Genomic DNA, 21185 nt, shown 5'->3' on the forward strand with positions numbered 1-21185 from the left:
CTTGGGAGTAATGGTGGAACCACATACGGAGATGGCAATGTCAGGCAAGGTAGATTTCGGGAGAAAACACGAGGAGTAGGGTTGAGCGACTTTTATTTTTATAGGATCGGGTCTGGTTTCACGAAACCTGACTTTCTCAAAAGTCGGGTCGAGTGAAATCGGCCGATCCTATAAAAAAGTCGGGGTCGGCCGAAACACGAAACCCAATGCAGTGCAATGGGATACTATGGTTCCCAGGGTCTGAAGGAGAGGAAACTCTCCTTCAGGCCCTGGGATCCATATTTAAGTGTAAAATAAAGAATTAAAATAAAAAATATTGATATACTCACCTCTCCGACGCAGCCTGGACATCACCGCTGGTAACCGGCATCTTCCGTTCCTAAGAATGGCGCTTGAAAGACCTTTCGATGACGTCACGGCTTGTGATTGGTCACGGCGGCCCACGTGACCGCTCAGCGACCAATCACAAAGCCGTGACGTAATTTTCAGGTCCTAAATTCCTCATTGTAGGAATTTAGGACATGAGAATTACGTCACGGCTTTTGATTGGTCGCTGAGCGGTCACGTGGGCGGCCGCGACCAATCACAAGCAGTGACGTCATCGAAAGGTCCTTCACGCGCTCATTCTTAAGAAGGAAGGCTGCCGGAAAGAAGCCGAGGGTGAGTATATTCCTATTAGGTACTGTATATACTCACCCTTGGACGCGCCCTGCTTCTTTCCGGCAGCCTTCCTTCTTAAGAATGAGCGCGTGAAGGACCTTTCGATGACGTCACGGCTTGTGATTGGTCGCGGCGGCCCACGTGACCCCTCAGCGACCAATCAAAAGCCGTGATGTAATTCTCATGTCCTAAATTCCTAGAATGAGGAATTTAGGACCTGAAAATTACGTCACGGCTTTGTGATTGGTCGCTGAGCGGTCACGTGGGCGGCCGCGACCAATCACAAGCCGTGACGTCATCGAAAGGTCTTTCAAGCGCCATTCTTAGGAACGGAAGATGCCGGTTACCAGCGGCGATGTCCAGGCTGCGTCGGAGAGGTGAGTATATCAATATTTTTTATTTTAATTCTTTATTTTACACTTAAATGTGGATTCCGATACTGATTTCCGATATCGCAAACATATCGGAACTCGGTATCGGAATTCCGATACCAGATTCAGAAGATCGCCGACCTCATGGCCGACCCCACACAGGGGTCGGGTCGGGTTTCATGAAACCTGACTTTGCCAAAAGTCGGCGACTTCTGAAAATGGCCGACCCGTTTCGCTCAACCCTAACGAGGAGTTCAGTTTTTGAAAGCTTCAGTTTCAGATAGAGGAAGGACATGATGTTAGAGACAGCAGTAAGACAATCACTGGTGGTTTCTAAAAAGACAGACGTGATATCAGGAGCAGAAGTGTATAATTGGGTGTCATCAGCATAGAGATGGTACTGGAACTCAAATCTACTGATTGTTCAATAGAGGCAGTATACAAAGAGAAGAGGAGGGGGCATAGGACAGATCCTTGAGGAACCCCAACAGTAAGGGGAAGATGAGAGGAGGAGGAACCAGCAAAAGATACAGTGAAAGAGCTGTCAGAGAGATAGGAGGAGAACCAGTAGAGAACGGTGTCCTTAAGGCCTATGGAGCAGAGCATAGGAGGAGGAGCTGATGATACACAGAGTTGAATGCTGTGGAGAGATCCAAGAGAATCAGCATAGAGTAGTGACATTAGATTTAGCTGTTAGTAGATCATTAGAAACTTTAGTGAGGGCAGTTTCAGTAGAGTGTAAAGAGCGGAAGAGGGTCAAGAAGAGTTATCTGAGAGATAGCGGATAAGATGGGAGTGGACAAGGTGTTTGAGGAGTTTAGAGATGAAGGGAAGATTGGAGACAGGTCAATAGTTAGCGGTACAGTTTTGGTAGAGGGATGTTTTTTTAAGTAATGGATGTATGATGGCATGCTTAAATGAGGAGGGAAATATACTGGAAGAGAGAGAGAGGTTGAATATTTTTGTTAGGTGAGAGGTGACAGCAGGGAAAAGGGACTGGAGGAGATGTGACAGAATGGGGTCACTGGTGCAAGTGGTCGGGCAAGAAGATGGAAGGAGCCTGATTACTACGTTGTCTGTGACTGGTTCAAAGTCAGAGATTGAGCTAGATGCAGTGGGGGAGGGAGGATAGTGCATGATATGAGGGGATTGGGAGATAATTTCCTGTCTGATATGGTAAATTTTTTCTTTGAAATAATTGGTCAGATCGTCAGCATGGAGATCCGTGGTTGGGGCCTGCACTCTTGGTTTGAGTAGGGAATGAAAAGTATCAAAGAGAAGTTTACGGTTATTGGACAGAGAGGTGATGAGGGTGTTGAAAATAGGTTTGTTTGGAGAGGTGAAGGGCAGAGTTGTATGTTTTAAACATAAACTTATAATGGATGAAATATTCGATTAGATTTTCTCCACAGGCGTTCGGCGCACCTGGAGCACCACTGCAGGAAACGTGTTTGCAGCATGTGCCACAGTTGTCGCCATCTGTGCTGAGTTGTTCAATGTATAGGAGGTGCAATTTCATCCAGGGCACTTTGCAGGGTTTCATTGTAATGCTTCAGTGCAGAATCAGGACATGAGAGGGAGGAGATAGTGGCCAATGAGGACTGCAAGTTCTTCATAAGTTTCTGGGTGTTAATGGCCTGTATGTTTCTATAAGTGTGGAAAGTGGGGGTGACTTGAGCAGGATGGCAGTTCTTGATAGAGAATGAAAGAAGGTTGTAGTCAGAGAGCGGGAGAGGGGGGTTTGTGAAATAATGCACTGATCAAAGCCGGGAGAAGACCAAGTCGAGGGAGTTTCCATCTTCATGCTTTGGAGAGTTAGTATGCTGCGAGACGCCGAAAGAGGAGATTAGAGATGAAAGGTGAGAAGCAGATGGGGAGAGGGGAGAAGCAATGGGGATGTTGAAATCACCCACGATGAGGGTGGGGATGTCACAGGAGAGAAAATGTGAAAGCCAGGTGGCAAAATGATCCAGGAACTGATGAGAGGGGCCAGGAGGACGATACACCACCGCCACTCGCATAGAGAAGGGGTTGTAGAGTTGTACAGCATGGACCTCAAAATAAGGGAAAACAAATGAGGGTACTTGGGGGATAACCTGAAAGATACATTTGGGTGAAAGGAGCAGACCAACACCTCCACCTGCTGTGTTGTCCGATCTTGGGGTATGAGAAAAGTGTAGCCCACCATATGAAAGAGCAGCAGCGGTGGTGTCTGACTGCTGGATCCAGGTTTCAGTAAGAGCCAAAAGATTAAGAGAATCAGAAAGGAAGAAGTCATGGATGAAGGAGAGTTTATTACACACTGAGCAACAATTCCAAAGGGCACAATTGAAAGAGACAGAAGGCATGCATGGAAAATTAATAAGGCTAGAGGGGTTTCTGAGTGTAGCAGATGGGAGGTTTGACTTGCTATAACAAGTGGGGCCAAGGTTGGGAGAGATGTCTCCTGTGACTAGGAGGAGGATAGAAAGAGTGAGCAGATGGTTATGTGATTTGTGAGAGTGTCTCGTGTGTTGGATGGTGGGAGTGAGTGGATCTGCGCTGTTTAGCAATGTAAACAGAGCATGAGTGCTATACATAGCAGAGGAAAGGACAGAGGGGCCGATATGGATGGAGTGTGAAGAGTTAATGCAAAGGCAGTGAATGCAGCAGCCAGGATATAGATTATTGTTATGACCCCAATGGCAGAGGGTCTCAAAAGTAAAAACCAAGTCTGCAAACACAAAAAACCAGCTCATAGGGCAGTGGTAACTGGGCTGACCGTATATCTAATCCTAGCACCACAAATAGCAGCAGCTGGGGAACGTGCCTACGTTGGTTCTAGACGTCTCGCGCCAGCCGGAGAACTAACTAACCCTAGAAGGGAAAAGATAGACCTTTCTTGCCTCCAGAGAAAAGACCCCAAAAGTTGGATACAAGCCCCCAACAAATAATAACGGTGAGGTAAGAAGAAAAGACAAACGTAAGAATGAACTAGATATTTAGCAAAGAGAGGCCCACTGACTAATAGCAGAATATAGTAAGATGACTTATACGGTCAGCAAAAACCCTATCAAAATTTCCACGCTGGATATTCAAGAACCCCCGAACCGTCTAACGGCCCGGGGGGAGAATACCAGCCCCCTAGAGCTTCCAGCAAAATCAGGAAACACATTTAGTACAAGCTGGACAAAAAATAAGAGCAATGCAAATAACCAAAAAAAACAAAGAAGCAGGACTTAGCTTAATTTTGCAAGACCAGGACCAGCAGACAGGAGCAAACAGAAAGGAACTGATTACAACGATGCCAGGCACCAGACTGAGAATTCAGGAAGTTTATATAGCAACACCCCTGGACTAACGACCCAGGTGGGTGCCAAACTGAGGAAAGACAATCCCAGAGTCATATCACTAATGACCACAAGAGGGAGCCAAAAAAGTCTAATTCACAACAGTACCCCCCCTTTAAGGAGAGGTCACCGAACCCTCACCAAGACCACCAGGGCGATCAGGATGAGCAGCGTGAAAGGTACGAACTAAATCGGCCGCATGCACATCAGAGGCAACCACCCAGGAATTATCCTCCTGACCATAGCCCTTCCACTTGACCAGATACTGAAGCCTCCGCCTGGAGAGACGAGAATCCAAGATCTTCTCCACCATGTACTCCAACTCGCCCTCAACCAACACCGGAGCAGGAGGCTCAACAGAAGGAACCACAGGTACAACGTACCGCCGCAACAAAGACCTATGGAACACGTTGTGAATGGCAAACGACACCGGAAGATCCAAGCAAAAGGACACAGGATTTAAGGATTTCCAATATCTTGTAAGGACCGATGAAGCGAGGCTTAAATTTAGGAGAGGAGACCTTCATAGGAACAAATCGAGAAGACAGCCATACCAAATCCCCAACACGAAGTCGGGGACCCACACCGCGGCGGCGGTTGGCAAAACGCTGAGCCTTCTCCTGTGACAACTTTAAGTTGTCCACCACATGATTCCAGATCTGCTGCAAACTATCCACCACGGAATCTACCCCAGGACAGTCAGAAGGCTCCACATGTCCCGAGGAAAAACGAGGATGGAAACCAGAGTTGCAGAAAAATGGCGAAACCAAAGTAGCGGAACTAGCCCGATTATTAAGGGCAAACTCAGCCAACGGCAAGAAGGTCACCCAATCATCCTGATCTGCAGAAACAAAACACCTCAAATAAGCCTCCAGAGTCTGATTAGTTTGCTCCGTTTGTCCATTAGTCTGAGGATGAAAGGCAGACGAAAACGACAAATCAATGCCCATCTTAGCACAAAAGGATCGCCAGAACCTGGAAACAAACTGGGATCATCTGTCAGACACAATATTCTCAGGAATGCCGTGTAAACGAACCACATTCTGAAAGAACAAAGGAACCAGATCGGAAGAGGAAGGCAGCTTAGGCAAAGATACCAAATGGACCATCTTGGAAAAGCGATCACATACCACCCAGATGACAGACATGCCCTGAGACACCGGAAGATCTGAAATGAAATCCATGGAAATGTGTGTCCAAGGCCTCTTCGGGACAGGCAAGGGCAAGAGCAACCCGCTGGCACGAGAACAGCAAGGCTTAGCTCGTGCACAAGTCCCACAGGACTGCACAAATGACCGCACATCCCGTGACAAGGAAGGCCACCAAAAGGACCTAGCCACCAAATCTCTGGTGCCAAAAATTCCCGGATGCCCTGCCAACACCGAGGAATGAACCTCGGAAATGACTTTGCTGGTCCACTTATCAGGAACAAACAGTCTGTCAGGTGGACAAGAGTCAGGTCTACCAGCCTGAAATCTCTGCAACACACGTCGCAAATCCGGAGAAATGGCTGACAAGATAACTCCCTCTTTAAGAATACCAACTGGTTCTGCGACTCCAGGAGAGTCAGGCACAAAGCTCCTTGAAAGAGCATCAGCCTTCACATTCTTTGAACCTGGTAAATACGAGACCACAAAGTCAAAACGGGAGAAAAACAATGACCAACGGGCCTGTCTAGGATTCAGGCGTTTAGCAGACTCGAGATACATTAGATTTTTGTGATCAGTCAAGACCACCACACGATGCTTAGCACCCTCGAGCCAATGACGCCACTCCTCAAATGCCCACTTCATGGCCAACAACTCCCGATTGCCAACATCATAATTCCGCTCAGCAGGCGAAAACTTCCTAGAGAAAAAAGCACATGGTCTCATTACAGAGCAACCAGGGCCTCTCTGTGACAAAACGGCCCCTGCCCCAATCTCAGAAGCATCCACTTCAACCTGAAAGGGAAGTGAGACATCAGGCTGGCACTAAACAGGCGCCGAAGTAAACCGGCGCTTCAACTCTTGGAAAGCTTCCACGGCTGCAGGAGCCCAGTTAGAAACATCAGAACCTTTCTTGGTCATATCCGTCAAAGGTTTAACAACGCTAGAAAAATTAGCGATAAAACGACGGTAGAAGTTAGCAAAACCCAAGAACTTCTGAAGACTCTTAACTGACGTGGGTTGAGTCCAATCATGAATAGCTCGGACCTTGACTGGGTCCATCTCCACCGCAGAAGGGGAAAAAATAAAACCCAAAAAGTGAACCTTCTGTACTCCAAAGAGACACTTTGAGCCCTTAACAAACAAAGCATTCTCACGCAAAACCTGAAACACCATCCTGACCTGCTCTACATGCGAGTCCCAATCATCAGAAAAAAACAGAATATCATCCAGATAAACAATCATAAATTTATCCAGATACTTACGGAAAATATCATGCATAAAGGAATGAAACACTGAAGGAGCATTAGAGAGCCCAAAAGGCATCACCAAGTACTCAAAATGACCTTCGGGCGTATTAAATGCAGTTTTCCATTCATCTCCTTGCTTAATGCGCACAAGGTTATACGCACCACGAAGATCTATCTTGGTGAACCACTTGGCACCTTTAATCCGGGCAAACAAGTCCGACAACAGAGGCAAAGGATACTGAAATTTAACAGTGATTTTATTCAGAAGCCGATAGTCAATACAAGGTCTCAAAGATCCGTCCTTCTTGGCCACAAAAAAGAATCCCGCACCAAGAGGGGAAGAGGATGGACGGATATGCCCCTTCTCCAGAGATTCCTTGATATACGAACGCATTGCGGTATGCTCAGGTACAGACAGATTAAATAATCTTCCCTTAGGAAATTTACTACCTGGAATCAAATCTATAGCGCAGTCACAGTCCCTATGAGGAGGAAGAGCACTGGACCTGGACTCGCTGAATACATCCTGATAATCAGACAAATACTCAGGAACTTCCGAAGGAGTAGAGGAAGCAATAGACACCGGCGGGGAATCACCATGAATTCCCTGACAGCCCCAACTTGACACAGACATAGCCTTCCAATCCAAGACTGGATTATGGGTCTGTAACCATGGCAGACCCAAAACGACCAAATCATGCATTTTATGCAGAACAAGAAAACGAATCACCTCCCGATGTTCAGGAGTCATGCACATGGTTACCTGTGTCCAAAACTGCGGTTTATTTTCCGCCAATGGCGTAGCATCAATGCCTCTAAGAGGGATAGGATTTACCAACGGCTCAAGAACAAAACCACAGCGCTTGGCAAAAGACAAATCCATAAGACTCAGGGCAGCACCTGAATCCACAAACGCCATAACAGGGTAGGAGGACAATGAGCAAATTAAAGTCACAGACAAAATAAATTTAGGTTGCAAATTACCAATGGCGACAGGACTAACAACCCTTGTTAGGCGTTTAGAGCATGCTGATATAACATGTGTAGAATCACCACAGTAAAAACACAACCCATTCTGACGTCTATGATTATTCCGTTCATTTCTAGTCTGAATTCTACCACATTGCATTAAATCAGGTGTTTGTTCAGACAACACCACCAGAGGATTAGCGGCTTTGCGCTCCCGCAAACGCCGGTCAATTTGAATAGCCAGCGCCATGGAATCATTTAGACTTGTAGGAATGGAGAACCCCACCATCACATTCTTAATGGCTTCAGAAAGGCCATTTCTGAAATTTGCGGCCAGAGCACACTCATTCCACTGAGTAAGCACCGACCATTTCCGAAATTTTTGGCAATACACTTCAGCTTCATCCTGGCCCTGAGAAATAGCCAGCAAAGCTTTTTCTGCCTGAATTTCAAGATTGGGTTCCTCGTAAAGCAATCCGAGCACCAGAAAAAACGCATCAATATTTGCCAATGCCGGATCTCCTGGCGCTAGCGAGAAAGCCCAATCCTGAGGGTCGCCCCGTAAGAAAGAGATAACAATTTTAACTTGCTGAGCTGAGTCTCCAGATGAACGGGGTCTCAGAGATAGAAACAATTTACAATTATTCCTGAAATTCCTAAACTTAAATCAGTCTCCAGAGAACAGTTCAGAAATAGGTATTTTAGGTTCAGACATAGGACTACTGGTAACAAAATCTTGTATGCCCTGCACACGAGCAGCAAGCTGATCTACACTTGTAATCAAGGTCTGGACATTCATGTCTGCAGCAAGCTCAAGCCACTCAGAGGTAAAGGGGAGGAAGAAAGAGAGGGAAAAAAAAAAAAAAAACTCAGAATTTCCTTTCTTATTATCCCACTTCTGCAATGCATTAAACATTCAACTTAGGCCTGGCATACTGTTATGACCCCAATGGCAGAGGGTCTCAAAAGTAAAAACCAAGTCTGCAAACACAAAAAACCAGCTCATAGGGCAGTGGTAACTGGGCTGACCGTATATCTAATCCTAGCACCACAAATAGCAGCAGCCGGGGAACGTGCCTACGTTGGTTCTAGACGTCTCGCGCCAGCCGGAGAACTAACTAACCCTAGAAGGGAAAAGATAGACCTTTCTTGCCTCCAGAGAAAAGACCCCAAAAGTTGGATACAAGCCCCCAACAAATAATAACGGTGAGGTAAGAAGAAAAGACAAACGTAAGAATGAACTAGATATTTAGCAAAGAGAGGCCCACTGACTAATAGCAGAATATAGTAAGATGACTTATACGGTCAGCAAAAACCCTATCAAAATTTCCACGCTGGATATTAAAGAACCCCCGAACCGTCTAACGGCCCGGGGGGAGAATACCAGCCCCCTAGAGCTTCCAGCAAAATCAGGAAACACATTTAGTACAAGCTGGACAAAAAATAAGAGCAATGCAAATAACCAAAAAAAACAAAGAAGCAGGACTTAGCTTAATTTTGCAAGACCAGGACCAGCAGACAGGAGCAAACAGAAAGGAACTGATTACAACGATGCCAGGCACCAGACTGAGAATTCAGGAAGTTTATATAGCAACACCCCTGGACTAACGACCCAGGTGGGTGCCAAACTGAGGAAAGACAATCCCAGAGTCATATCACTAATGACCACAAGAGGGAGCCAAAAAAGTCTAATTCACAACAGATTATACAAATGCATATGGTGAATATGTGTTGTGCTCCAAATGTACAGGGAATAGATTTATTTAATTTTCTTACCTGTCTCCTGCCCTGTCTAACTGCCATGTTATTACTGCCAGTACTTTGATAAATGTACTTCGATTAAATGTGCACAAATGCCCCCCCTGCACAAATGCCTCCCCAGGCAATGTCTAAATATATATTTACATAGTTATTAAGGTTGAAGGAAGACTGTAAGTCCATCTAGTTCAACCCATAGCCTAACCTAACATGCCCTAACATGTTGATCCAGAGGAAGGCAAAAAAAAAACATGTGGCAAAGAGTAAGCTCCACATTGGGGAAAAAAATTCCTTCCCGACTCCACATACAGCAGTCAGACTAGTTCCCTGGATCAACGCCCTATCAAGGAATCTAGTGAATAAACCCTGTAACATTATACTTTTCAAGAAAGGCATCCAGTCCCCTCTTAAATTTAAGTAATGAATCACTCATTACAACATCATAAGAGTTCCATAGTCTCATTGTTCTTACAGTAAAGAATCTGCGTCTGTTATTATGCTTAAACCTTCTTTCTTCCAGAGGTAGAGGATGCCCCCTTGTCCCTGTCTCAGGTCTATGATTAAAAAGATCATCAGAAAGGTCTTTGTACTGTCCCCTCATATATTTATACATTAAAATAAGATCACCCCTTAGTCTTCTTTTTTCCAAACTAAACAGCCCCAAGTGTAATAACCTATCTTGGTATTGCAGACCCCCCAGTCCTCTAATAACCTTGGTCGCTCTTCTCTGCACCCGCTCTAGTTCAGCTATGTCTTTCTTATACACCGGAGACCAGAACTGTGCACAGTATTCTAAGTGTGGTCGAACTAGTGACTTGTATAGAGGTAAAATTATGTTCTCCTCATGAGCATCTATGCCTCTTTTAATACATCCCATTATTTTATTTGCCTTTGTAGCAGCTGCCTGACACTGGCCACTGAATATGAGTTTGTCATCCACCCATACACCCAGGTCTTTTTCATTGAAGGTTTTGCCCAGAGTTTTAGAATTAAGCACATAGTTATACATCTTATTACTTCTACCCAAGTGCATGGCCTTACATTTGTCCCCATTAAAGCTCATTTGCCATTTATCAGCCCAAGCTTCTAGTTTACATAAATCATCCTGTAATATAAAATTGTCCTCCCCTGTATTGATTACCCTGCAGAGTTTAGTGTCATCTGCAAATATTTAAATTCTACTCTGAATGCCCCCTACAAGGTCATTAATAAATATGTTAAAAAGAAGAGGGCCCAATACTGACCCCTGTGGTATCCCACTGCTAACCGCGACCCAGTCCGAGTGTGCTCCATTAATAACCACCCTTTGTTTCCTATCCCTGGGCCAGCTCTCAACCCACTTACACATATTTTCCCCTATCCCCATTATTCTCATTTTATGTATCAACCTTTTGTGTGGCACCGTATCAAAAGCTTTTGAAAAGTCCATATACACTACATCTACTGGGTTCCCTTGGTCCAGTCCAGAACTTACCTCTTCATAGAAGCTGATCAAATTAGTCTGACATGAACGGTCACTAGTAAACCCGTGCTGATACTGGGTCATGAGGTTATTCCTCTTCAGATACTCCAGTATAGCATCCCTTAGAATGCCCTCCAGGATTTTACCCACAGTAGAGGTTAAGCTTACTGGCCTATAATTTCCGAGTTCAGTTTTTGTCCCCTTTTTGAATATTGGCACCACATTTGCTATACGCCAGTCCTGTGGTACAGACCCTGTTATTATGGACTCTTTAAAGATTAAAAATAATGGTCTATCAATAACTGTACTTAATTCCTGCAGTACTCGGGGGTGTATCCCATCCGGGCCTGGAGATTTTTCAATTTTAGTGATTTTTAGACGCCGCCGTACTTCCTGCTGGGTTAAGCAGGTGACACTTAATGGTGAATTTTTGTTATCACTGATCATATTGTCTGCCATGGGATTTTGTTGTGTAAATACTGATGAAAAAACTTCATTTAGCATATTGGCTTTTTCCTCATCCTCATCCACCATTTCCCCCAGACTATTTTTAAGGGGGCCAACACTTTCATTTTTTAGTTTCTTACTATTTATGTAGTTAAAGAATATTTTGGGATTATTTTTACTCTCTCTGGCAATGAGTCTCTCTGTCTCAATTTTTGCTGCCTTGATTTGCTTTTTACAGAATTTATTTAATTTTCTGTATTTATTTAATGCCTCATCACTACCTACTTCCTTTAATTCTCTAAATGCTTTCTTTTTGTCACTTATTGCGCCCCTTACAGCTCTATTTAGCCATATTGGTTTCCTCCTATTTCTAGTATGTTTATTCCCATACGGTATATACTGTGCACAGGTCCTATCCAGGATGCTAATAAACGTCTCCCATTTTCTTTGTGTATTTTTATGTCTCAGGTAGTGTTGAGCATTCCGATACCGCAAGTGGTGTCGGGAATCGGTATCGGGTCCATATTACTGTGTAAAATAAAGAATTAAAATAAAAAATATTGATATACTCACCTCTCCGGAGGCCCCTGGACATCACCGCTGGTAACCGGCAGCCTTCTTTGCTTAAAATGAGCGCGTTTAGGGCCTTCCATGACGTCACGGCTTCTGATTGGTCGCGTGCCGCTCATGTGACCGCCACACGACCAATCACAAGCCGTGACGTCATTCTCAGGCCCTAAACTCCTCATTCTAGGAATTTAGGACCTGAGAATGACGTCGCGGCTTGTGATTGGTCGCGTGGCGGTCACATGAGCGGCATGCCACCAATCAGAAGCCGTGACGTCATGGAAGGCCCTAAACGCGCTCATTTTAAGCAAAGAAGGCTGCGGGTTACCAGCGGTGATGTCCAGGGGCCTCCGGAGAGGTGAGTATATCAATATTCTTTATTTTAATTCTTTATTTTACACAGTAATATGGATCCCAGGGCCTGAAGGAGAGTTTCCTCTCCTTCAGACCCTGGGAACCATCCAGGATACCTTCCGATACTTGGTGTCTCATTGACTTGCATTGGTATCGGGTATCGGTATCGGCGATATCCGATACTTTTCGGGTATCGGCCGATACTATCCGATACCGATACTTTCAAGTATCGGACGGTATCGCTCAACACTAGTCTCAGGATATCGTCCCAGTTAATTGCTCCAGGATCATCTCTCATCCTTTGGAAATTTGCCCTCCTGAAGTTTAGAGTCCTTGTCACCCCTCTACTACACATCTTATTAAAGGATACACGAAAGCTTATTATTTTGTGATCACTATTCCCCAAGTGACCCCCAACCCTTCTATTTGCTATGCGGTCTGGCCTGTTGGTTAATATTAGGTCTAGCAGTGCCCCCCTTCTTGTTGGGTCCTGAACCAGTTGTGAAAGGTAATTGTCTCTCATAGTTGTCAAAAACCGATTACCTTTGCTGGAACTGCAGGTTTCTGTTCCCCAATCTATTTCAGGGTAGTTGAAGTCCCCCATAATAATGACTTCTCCTTGAGTCGCAGCTTCATCTATTTGCTTTACGAGGATATTCTCCATTGCTTCCATTATTTTTGGAGATTTATAACAAACCCCTATCAGTAATTTATCAAACCCCTATCAGTAATTTATTATTTTTTCCCCCTCCCCTTATCTTCACCTACAGGGACTCTACATTTTCATTAAATTAACCTATATTATCACGCCGGATGGGTTTTAAGGATGATTTTACATATAGACACACCCCACCCCCTCGCTTATCTGTACAGTCATTTCTGAACTGACTATAGCCCTGCAAGTTAACAGCACAGTCATGGCTCTCATCCAGCCATGTTTCAGATATCCCCACCATGTCATAATTATGCTCCAACAACATTAATTCTAATTTGTCCATTTTGTTGGCGAGGCTTCTGGCATTAGTATACATGCACTTGATGTTCCTCTCTGTACCTCTATTCTTTCTTAAATTATTAACTGTTCTAACCCCACCCCCCATGCCACTGCCACCCCCAACTTCCTTATTTGTGCCCAGGTCTCTATCTGCCCTATCTTCCCCTCCTATAAATTGAATACCCTCCTCCCAATCTCTAGTTTAAACACTCCTCCAACCTTCTAGCCATTTTCTCCCCCAGCACAGCTGCACCTTCCCCATTGAGGTGCAGCCCATCCCTAGCGCAGAGCCTGTAGCCCACTGAGAAGTCAGCCCAGTTCTGCAGGAACCCAAACCCCTCCTTCCTACACCAATTCTTGAGCCACTTATTAACCTCCCTAATCTCCCGTGGCACGTGGTACAGGCAGTATTTCGGAAAATACCACGTTGGAGGTCCTTGCTTTCAGCTTGCAGCCTAATTCCCTGAAATCATCTTTAAGGACCTTCCACCTACCTCTAACTTTGTCATCTGTGCCAATGTGCACCATGACCGCTGGGTCCTCACCAGCCCCTCCCAATAACCTGTCCACCCGATCAGCGATGTGTCGGACTCGAGTGCCAGTTAGGCAGCACACCGTCCGACGATCCCTGTCTTTGTGACAGATTGCCCTATCTGTTCCCCTAATAATGGAGTCTCCCACTACCAGCACCTGTCTGGCCTGTACTGCTCTCCTATTTCCCTCCTTACTGTAGCAGTCACTCCTCCGGCTTTCAGAGGACATGCCTGGCTGCAGCAGTGCTACCCCTGGTATAGGAGACTAGCTCTTAGATCTTACTTTTTTCACTAGTTAGCAATCAATCAGACTAAGTTGAGACAGCAGGACACAATAAATGTTGTAAACAAATGTCCACGCCTACATGGATCAGATACCAGTTTGATAAGTTAGTTGACCTCATAGCATAAGAGGACAAGCAGAGTAAGTTGCAATAACTAAATACCATTATCTATGCAGCTAAGATGAATAACATTTGCAGGACTCATGCAGGAATTGTGTGCAGTCCCTGGAATTAAACACCTGTATGAAGAGAATAGAAAATGGAGAATAGAGAATAGTCTGCCAATCTGATGAATGAAAAAAATGTTTATCAGGTAAAAAGATTTTTTACACAGACCAAAAAGATCATTGTTCTTGACAGTGCACCGTTGTGTAAACTTAGGCATTCTATGCACACTGAGCGATTTAGTCTAACCCACTCAGTGCCCTTCACTTACTTTGGTCTGCCTTTGTAAACAGGCATAAAAGCAATCAGTTAAAGTTTACTGATTGTCTGTCATATTGTGCATTCGGTTGGTCTGTGTAAATGAACCTTTTGATACCACTGACACCAGAGTGTGCACAGTATATAGGTACTTTTTGGACAAATGCATTCCAAAGTGTTGATCTCAAGGTCTACTGATAGGACCAATCCACTGTTTAGAAAGAGGATTCGACACCACAAAGATGATGTTGTAGGGCTTCAAGGGAATAAACCTTTGTTAGCCAAAGGAGGGATTAAATCCAAGTGAAAACTATAACATGGAAAGTCTATTCTCGCATGTATCTAGGTCTAGGCAGGGAGTGGCTCCCCAGATGCGAAAGCTGAGTATAATATAGGTTTATGTTATTGGCTTGCTTGATATTATGCATATTTTGATATCCTGCGTATCATCCTGCATTGTCTTCTATATACAGGTTTCTCACAAAATTAGAATATCATATATTATATAGAGTCATTACAAACAGAGTGATCTATTTCAAGTGTTTTTTTCTGTTAATGTTGATGATTATGGCTTACAGCCAATGAAAACCCAAAAGTTATTATCTCAGTAAAATAAAATACTTTATAACAACAGCTTTAAAAATGATTTTAAAATCCGATATGTTGGCCTACTGAAATGTACAGTGGGGCTAAAAAGTATTTAGTCAGTCAGCAATAGTGCAAGTTCCACCACTTAAAAAGATGAGAGGCGTCTGTAATTTACATCATAGGTAGACCTCAACTATGGGAGACAAACTGAGAAAAAAAAATCCAGAAAATCACATTGTCTGTTTTTTTATCATTTTATTTGCATATTATGGTGGAAAATAAGTATTTGGTCAGAAACAAAGTTTCATCTCAATACTTTGTAATATATCCTTTGTTGGCAATGACAGAGGTCAAACATTTTCTGTAAGTCTTCACAAGGTTGCCACACACTGTTGTTGGTATGTTGGCCCATTCCTCCATGCAGATCTCCTCTAGAGCAGTGATGTTTTTGGCTTTTCGCTTGGCAACACGGACTTTCAACTCCCTCCAAAGGTTTTCTATAGGGTTGAGATCTGGAGACTGGCTAGGCCACTCCAGGACCTTGAAATGCTTCTTACGAAGCCACTCCTTCGTTGCCCTGGCGGTGTGCTTTGGATCATTGTCATGTTGAAAGACCCAGCCACGTTTCATCTTCAATGCCCTTGCTGATGGAAGGAGGTTTGCACTCAAAATCTCACGATACATGGCCCCATTCATTCTTTCATGTACCCGGATCAGTCGTCCTGGCCCCTTTGCAGAGAAACAGCCCCAAAGCATGATGTTTCCACCACCATGCTTTACAGTAGATATGGTGTTTGATGGATGCAACTCAGTATTCTTTTTCCTCCAAACACAACAAGTTGTGTTTCTACCAAACAGTTCCAGTTTGGTTTCATCAGACCATAGGACATTCTCCCAAAACTCCTCTGGATCATCCAAATGCTCTCTAGCAAACTTCAGACGGGCCCGGACATGTACTGGCTTAAGCAGTGGGACACGTCTGGCACTGCAGGATCTGAGTCCATGGTGGCGTAGTGTGTTACTTATGGTAGGCCTTGTTACATTGGTCCCAGCTCTCTGCAGTTCATTCACTAGGTCCCCCCGCGTGGTTCTGGGATTTTTGCTCACCGTTCTTGTGATCATTCTGACCCCACGAGGTGGGATTTTGCGTGGAGCCCCAGATCGAGGGAGATTATCAGTGGTCTTGAATGTCTTCCATTTTCTAATTATTGCTCCCACTGTTGATTTCTTCACTCCAAGCTGGTTGGCTATTGCAGATTCAGTCTTCCCAGCCTGGTGCAGGGCTACAATTTTGTTTCTGGTGTCCTTTGACAGCTCTTTGGTCTTCACCATAGTGGAGTTTGGAGTCAGACTGTTTGAGGGTGTGCACAGGTGTCTTTTTATACTGATAACAAGTTTAAACAGGTGCCATTACTACAGGTAATGAGTGGAGGAAAGAGGAGACTCTTAAAGAAGAAGTTACAGGTCTGTGAGAGCCAGAAATCTTGATTGTTTGTTTCTGACCAAATACTTATTTTCCACCATAATATGCAAATAAAATGATAAAAAAACAGACAATGTGATTTTCTGGATTTTTTTTTCTCAGTTTGTCTCCCATAGTGGAGGTCTACCTATGATGTAAATTACAGACGCCTCTCATCTTTTTAAGTGGTGGAACTTGCACTATTGCTGACTGACTAAATACTTGTTTGCCCCACTGTATGTTCAGTAAATGCACTCAATTCTTGGCCGGGGCTCCTTTTGTATCAATTACTGCATCAATGCAGCGTGGCATGGAGACAACCAGCCTGTGGCACTGCTGAGGTGTTATGGAAGTCCAGGTTGCTTTCATAGCAATCTTTAGCTTGTCTGCATTGTTGGGTCTGGTGTCTCCCATCTTCCTCTTGAAAATACCCTATAGATTTTCCATGGGGTCATGGTCAGGTGAGTTTGCTGGGCAATCAAGCACAGTGATACTGTTGTTTTTAAACCAGGTATTGGTACTTTTGGCAATGTGGACAGGTGCCAAGTCCAGCTGGAGAATGAAATTTCCATCTCCAAAAAGCTTGTTGATGGAGGGAAGCATGAAGAGCTCTAAAATTTCTTTGTAGATGGCTGACTTTGGTCTTGGTGAAACACAGCGAACCTACACCAGCAGATGACATGGCTTCCCAAACCATCACTGATTGTGGAAACTTCAAACTAGACCTCAAGCAGCTTGGATTTTGTGCCTCTTAGCTCTACCTCCAGACTCTGGGACCTTAATTTCCAAATGAAATGCAAAATTTACTTTCATCTGAAAATAACACCTTGGACCACTAAGCAACAGTCCATTTCTTTTCTCTTTGGCCCAGGTAAGAAGCTTCTGGTATTGTCTATTTGTTAAGGCTAGTGGAATGCACCAAATAATTAGAGAACAGGAATAAGGTGCATTCGCAGCCTGGGGTCTACCGTGCAGAGATGGAACCTGCTGCTAAGCAATGACGGACTATATGGCGGTACAATGAGGATACACACACGGGTTAGCTTCACCCTGTGTGAAAGAAGCGAACCCTGTTGCGTCACAGGGCCGCAGTACCCCACGTAACAGAAATAATAATTAAGTAGCACGAGAGTGCATGCGGTGCCGCACTGGCGGACGCCACTAACCACCCAGACTTGGGTTTGGAAAGCGCGGTAATAGCGCACAGCGCCACACTGGCAGTCACAGTAATAGACACTGTTTGTGTACCAGTGTTGGTAAAAAGTCAGGCACTAAATTACAATCATCCTTCTTACGCGAGCATTCAAACACAATGGAGGGGAAGATTAAAGAGTGACTTTCACTCACAACACACACATAAACAAGTGTATACTAGCGCATGGCCGTGCGAACCTTTTATAGCTGCAGTAAGTTCAGGACCTTCCTAGAGGACCAATGAGAACTGCTACAGTAACTGAGCAACTTCAGGACCTTCCTAGAGGACCAATAGGAGCTACTGCAGTACCTGAGCATGTGACCCCAGACCTCCACTGAGAGGTCTTCCTTTGGGCATGCTCAGAAGGGGAAAAGCAGGACTTAGTCCCAGAGACATCTGCTCGCTGCTGATCAGTACAGGCTACAATGGCAGAGCCTGGAAAGGCAGCAGTAACCCTTTGCACAGAATCAGACGCTGGGGCCGACGTCTCCGCTGAGCAGGCTCCACTGTGGCTGATGCAGAATGAGAGACCGCAGCTGACATGGTTCAAGATTCTCCCCGTGCAGCAGCGGGTACTCGACTCCTAACATTACCCGCCCTCCTAGGGCCCCCTCCTTGGGCCTCGCTACACTCTAAGGCTGCAATGAGCAGCAGAGCTCGAATGTGCTCTACAGGTTCCCAGGTTATGTCCTCAGGGCCGTGGCCCTTCCAGTCCACAAGATAGTATTTTTTGCCACGTACTTCCTTGCACCCCATGATAGCATTCACCTTGTACTCATCCGTGGACGAACCAGATATCCCGGCAGATGACTCAGGAAACCGGGACATATAGACAGGCTTTAAGAGGGAAACGTGGAAGGTGTCGGTAATACCAAGGCACAGAGGAATAGCCAAATGGTAGACCACAGGGTTAACCTGTTCCAGAACCTTGAAAGGACCAATGTAGTGAGACGCAAACTTAGTGGACTCAACACGCAGCCTGATGTTACGGGCGGAGAGCCACACTAAGTCGCCAGGAGCGAAGCGCCGTGAGCATCGGCAGAAACCCTCATTCTCTCCTTGGAAGCCCGAGTGGCATCCTGTGTGCAGTCCCAAATGTCACGTGCCTCCACTGCCCAGTCTGCCACCCTGGCATCAGTGGATGACACGGGCATGGGCATGGGCACAGGGACACGCAGATGCTGGCCGTAATTAAGGAGTCTGCCCAGTGGAATTGGCTACGGCGTTGTTCAGAGCAAATTCTGCCCAAGGTGGCAAAGATGCCCAGTCATCCTGCCTAGCAGAGACAAAATGTTGCAAATATGTCACCAGAGTCTGGTTGGCCCTCTCTACCAACCCATTCGTCTCGGGATGATATGCAGAAGAGAGATTTAGTTCTATGCTGAATAAACGACACAGCTCTCTTCAAAACCGAGACGCGAACTGGGGACCCCGGTCACTGACAATTTTATCAGGCATGCCATGTAAACAGAAAATATGTTTAATGAACAACTCCGCCAAGGCCCGTGCAGAAGGTAACCATGGAAGTGGCACCAAGTGCACCATCTTAGAGAAATGATCAGTGACAACCCAGATAATGGTGCAGTTACAAGACTTGGATAAGCCCACCACGAAGTCCATCCCGACCATCTCCAAGGGCCTGTCTGCCACCAGCAGGGGGTAAAGTTGCCCAGCAGGCCGTTGCCGAGGAGACCGATTCTTGGCGCAGGAGACACACACCCGAATATAGTCCCCGACGTCACGGGCCATTTGCGGCCACCAGTACATCCTCGCCAAAAGCTCAGATGTCCTTTTGGTCCCAAAATGTCCACCCACCCTGGACAAGTGAGCCCAAGAGAGAACCTCCGGTCGCAAATTAGATGGAACAAAAGTCTTGCCTGGGGGCACAGACTCTAGTGAAACCGGAGCCACAGTTGTCAGAATCTCAGAAGGAGCAATAAGCCCGAGGCTCCTCCTTCCCCTCCTCAGATGACACTACGGAGCGAGAGAGAGCTTCAGCACAAATGTTCTTCTCCCCGGAGAGAAAATGGAGAGTAAAATGGAACCGGGAGAAGAACAGGGACCATCTAGCCTGGCGAGAATTCAGCCGCTGGGCCGTCTGTTAGTACACCAAGTTCTTGTGGTCTGTGAACACTTGGAAGGGAAAGCGAGCTTCCTCCAAGAGGTGTCTCCACTTTGAGAAAGCCAATTTCATGGCTAGCAACTTCCTGTCCCTGATGGAATAATTCATCTCCGCAGGTGAAAAGGTCTTGGAGAAGAAGAAGCAAGGATACTTCCGACCTTGAGAATACTTTTGGAAGAGGACTGCTCCAGCACCAATGGATGAGGCATCCACCTCCATAATAAATGGCTTATCTACATCGGGGCGATGTAGGATGGGAGCGCTAGTGAAGTATGACTTAATCGAGAGAAAGGCCTTGGAGACCTCCTCCAACCACAACTTGGGATTTGCTCTCTTCTTGGTGAGGGCAACCAAGGGAGCTACCAAAGTTGAGACTTGTGGGATGAACTGGCGATATTATTTAATGAACCCCATAAAGCACAGCACCATTTTAAGAGAATGGGGTTTTTGCCAGTCCATCAAAACCTGTAGCTTGGCAGGATCCATAGCCAATCCCTGGGCAGAGATGATATAGCCAAGAAAAAGCAAGGACTGCAGCTCAAACACATACTTCTCTAACTTGGCGTAGAGGGAGTTTGTCCGTAAGAGGTCAAAAACTTTGCAAACTTCTCTCCGATGGGAGTCAATATCTGGAGAGTAGATGAGAATATCATCCAGATAGACTATGATTGAGGTGGTGAGCATTCTCCCGGAAGATGCCATTCACAAAGTCTTGGAAAATGGCTGGGGCATTTCAGAGCCCGAAGGGCATCACCAGGTATTCATAGTGCCCATCCCTGGTGTTAAAAGCCATCTTCCATTCATCCCCCTCACGCATGTGAATCAGGTTGTAAGCACCCCGCAGATCTAACTTAGTAAATACCCTTGCTCCCCGTAGCCTATCAAAAAGCTCAGATATCAGGGGTAGTGGGTATTTATTCTTAGCGGTGATGGCGTTAAGACCCCTGTAGTCTATGCATGGATGTAGTTCTCCGTTCTTCTTCTGCACGAAGAAGAACCCAGCCCCTGCAGGTGACACTGACTTCCTAATGAATTCTCTTGCCAGATTCTCTTGAATTTACTGGGACATTGCCTCCATCTCTGGGAGAGAACAGATAGACTCGACCCCAGGGAGGCTCTACACCAGGCAAGAGGTCAATAGGACTGTCAGGACTCTGAACATTTTTCACCTTTTGTGCATTACTGCCCTTTTTCAAGATGGCGTGTTTGGTCTTATGTGCACTGTGTCTTCCTGCTATAAAACTCCACCCCAGCCTTCAGTCTGTGCTA

This window comes from Ranitomeya variabilis, chromosome 6 (genome assembly GCF_051348905.1).
Source record: "Ranitomeya variabilis isolate aRanVar5 chromosome 6, aRanVar5.hap1, whole genome shotgun sequence".
Classification (NCBI taxonomy): domain Eukaryota; kingdom Metazoa; phylum Chordata; class Amphibia; order Anura; family Dendrobatidae; genus Ranitomeya; species Ranitomeya variabilis.